Below are 3,627 nucleotides of genomic sequence, written 5' to 3'. Positions count from 1 at the left end.
TAGATGTGGGTCCTGTTGTCAGAGGTCAGGGGCCCCGTCACGCTTGGTGCTGAACAGACTGTGACCGAGCTCAGAAGCCCCATCACACCAGGCAGTGCACAGCCCCACAGGGAGAAACAGGCCTGGCCACAGCGAGCTCACACTCTAAAGTTAAACAGAGAAATGTTTGGAGGGGAAACTGAGTCACGGGGATATGACGTGACTTGTCCAATCTACCCCAGCAGTTCAGTCCCAGAGTCTGGAATGGGACCCAGGCATCCTGACTCCCCATCTAACCACTAAAATAGACTATTGCAATATCCTTCCTTTTAAAAAAAAGGTCTTTTGGCTTGTAACTGGTCTCTTCTTTGTCTTGTGTTTTGCCAGGTGGCTTTTTTGTCATTGTTGTTTCAATTTTACTTTTCTCCTTCTTGGAAGCTGTTCTCCAAAACTTCAGGTTTTTACAGGGGGGGTTCTTTAAGTGGGGATTTTGCCCGCCCGGCTTCACTAACTCACCCTCCCAAAATGGCTGAAACCACATAAAACCTCCACTTCAAAATGAAGGGGGCAGGGAGGAGGAGAATCACTTATAAAAATTCAATTATTTCAAAAGAAAGGGGGGAATCGATCATTCCTTAACTTTTTTTTAACCAAGACAGGAATAACCAGCGCCTCTGGGAAACTAACAGCAAGAAGATTATTTGGGAATTTTGGTGAGGCGGCGGAGCAGGGTGGGTCTCGCCAGTCTCCGTCTCTGCATCCTGGACAACTCCCCTTTCCTAGAAATCCAACTTTTCAGCAAGAAGCATATGTGGGATTTTTTTAAATATATGCTTTAGTTGAAAAATGATATCATATGAAAACAAACACGTTCAGGCAGAGAATAGACACGACAAGTCATGTATCTTGGCAGGGGGTTAAACTAGATGACCCTTGCGGTCCCCTTCTAACCCTCTGGCTCTATGCTTCTAAGGTCTTTGAACCATTAGGCCATTGGCCTACGAGGATTTGATCCTATCTCAGGCCTTGGCTACACTAGTGCCGTACAGCGCTGCAACTTGCTGCGCTCAGGGGTGTGAAAACGTCCCCCCCCAAGCGCAGCGAGTACAGCGCTGTAAAGCGCCAGTGTAATCAGCGCCTGCAGCGCTGCACGCTCGCTCGCAGTGCTGCAAGCTACTCCCCTCGGAGTGGCCTACGAGGATTTGATCCTATCTGAGTTCAGCTCAGGATGTGGGGAGTCTGTAAATTCTGAGGGGATTATAAACTCTGTGGCTGTCTCTGTCTGTCCGTGTCCTCTCCTGGAGCCCTTTTCATTGCTCTTCCTTCCTTTGCTCAGTACAACGTCTACGCTGTCTCCACCGAACCCTGAGGAGAAGAAGGGGATATTGTGACTGCAACTCTTCCAAGAATGGTGTGCCTAATCATCTCTCTGGTACTTGTTGGCATGGCCTTCCTTGCTGGGGTGCCATTGAATGGCTACATCCTCTTCATCCTCGGCTGCTGTATGGGGAGGACGGCCAGCACCATGTGGTTCCTGAACCGGGCCTTGACCGATTTAATCTTTCTTGTCTTCCTGCCCCTCAGATTCATCTTCATCCTGGACTTAAACTGGGCCAAGAGGCTGAGCAGCACCGTCACCTAATTGCAAATGTTCTTCCAGCGCCTTCCTCCTCACGGCCCTCAGTGTCGATCGCTGCATCCTCGTGGTGCCCCCTGAGTGGACCCGGAACCACTGGGCGCCCCTCCTGGCTTTCAGGATTGTTACGGGCACGTGGGTCCTGTCTGCTGGTTTCAGCTCGCTGTACGTTGATCTCTGGGAATCCCTGCTGTTGCCTGTCAGCACCAGCATGAATTCCCATCCAGATGAAGGCAGGGTGAAGGCTCCCGTTGTGATCCAGTTCCTGGTCGGGTTTCTGATTCCATTAGCCTTGATCTTAATCCCAACCTTCTACATCCTTCTAACTGCCAAGCTGAGATGGAACAGGCTGATCCAGTCCACGAAGCCATTAAAAACCTTCTTGGTTTGATCCCAACCTTTTTCCTCTGCTGGCTGCCGTACCACGTCTTCTCCTTCCTGCTGATTTCAGCTACAGACCCTCCACCTCTTCTGGACATGGGAAATGCTTTTGCTTCAGTCCTGACATATTTCAGCACTTGCCTCAACCCCATCTTCTACCTCACGATGGAGGAAGAGTATCTATGGTACCGTCAATGTGCACGCAACCCCCAAACCACTGACAACTTGGGTCCGGAGCCGGCTGAATAGGGGAACGGATCGAATTGTCAATATTTGCATTAAGATAGGTGAAAAATTCTTTTTCCTGGGACCCATAGCTTCCTCTTGACCCCAAAATTATCTTTTTTAGAAAGTTATTTTTTTGCCCTTACTCAAAGAAGAGCCACAAATAGTCCTGCAATTTCACATTTGAATTTCTTCAGAACACTTGGGTGAATGCCATCTGGTCCCGGTTGCTTATTACTGTTTAGTTTATCAATTTGTTCCAAAACCTCCTCTAATGACACCTCAATCTGGGATAATTCCTCAAATTTGCCACCTAAAAAGAATGGCTCACGTTTGGGAATCTCCCTCACATCCTCACCCATGAAGACGGATGCAAAGAATTCATTTTGTTTCTCCGCAACAGTCTTTTCGTCCTTGAGTGCTCCTTTACTATCTCGATAATGCAGTGGCCCCTCTGGTTGTTTAGCAGGCTTCCTCCTTCTGATGTACCTAAAAATATTTTTTCTATTACTTTTTGAGTCTTTGGCCTTCCTAATTACATTTTTACACTTCATTTGCAGAGTTTATGCTCCTTTCTATTTTCCTCAATAGGATTTACCTTCTACTTTTTAAAGGATGCCATTTTACTTCTCAAAACTTCTCTACTTAGTTGTTTACCCACAATGGCACTTTTTTGGTTCTCTTACTATGTTTTTTAATTTGGGGTATACATTTATATTGAGCCTCCATTATTGTGTCTTTTAAAAGTTTCCAGGGATTTGCAGAGATTTCACTTTTGCGCTGTATCTTTTAATTTCTGTTTTACTAACTTCCTCATTTTTGTGTAGTTCTCTTTTCTGAAATTAAATGCTATCGTGGTGGGCTGCTGTCATGTTTCCCCCACCACTGGGATGTTAAATTTAGTTATATTATGGTCACTGTTACCAAGCGGTTCAGTTATATTCACCCATTAGACCAGATCCTGTGCTTTACTTAGGACTAAATCAAGAATTGCATTTTTACACTTCATTTGCAGAGTTTATGCTCCTTTCTATTTTCCTCAATAGGATTTATCTTCTACTTTTTAAAGGATGCCATTTTACTTCTCAAAACTTCTCTACTTAGTTGTTTACCCACGGTGGCACTTTTTTGGTTTTCTTACTATGTGTTTTAATTTGGGGTATACATTTAAGTTGAGCCTCTATTATCGTGTCTTTTAAAAGTTTCCAGGGATTTGCAGGGATTTCACTTTTGCTTTTAATTTCTCTTTTACTAACTTCCTCATTTTTGTGTAGTTCTCTTTTCTGAAATTAAATGCTATCGTGGTGGGCTGCTGTCATGCTTCCCCCACCACTGGGATGTTAAATTTAGTTATATTATGGTCACTGTTACCAAGCGGTTCAGTTATATTCACCTGTTAGACCAGA

General features: G+C 45.0%; 1 pseudogene; it reads left to right on the top strand.

Annotated features, from left to right (window-relative positions):
* The first annotated feature begins 1,387 nt into the window (after positions 1-1,387).
* LOC135892110 (chemerin-like receptor 1) lies at positions 1,388-2,245 on the top strand (annotated as a pseudogene).
* Positions 2,246-3,627: the final 1,382 nt, after the last annotated feature.

Source organism: Emys orbicularis, chromosome 20, assembly GCF_028017835.1.
Source record: "Emys orbicularis isolate rEmyOrb1 chromosome 20, rEmyOrb1.hap1, whole genome shotgun sequence".
Classification (NCBI taxonomy): Eukaryota; Metazoa; Chordata; order Testudines; family Emydidae; genus Emys; species Emys orbicularis.
This window is presented reverse-complemented; position numbering and strand designations above follow the sequence as displayed.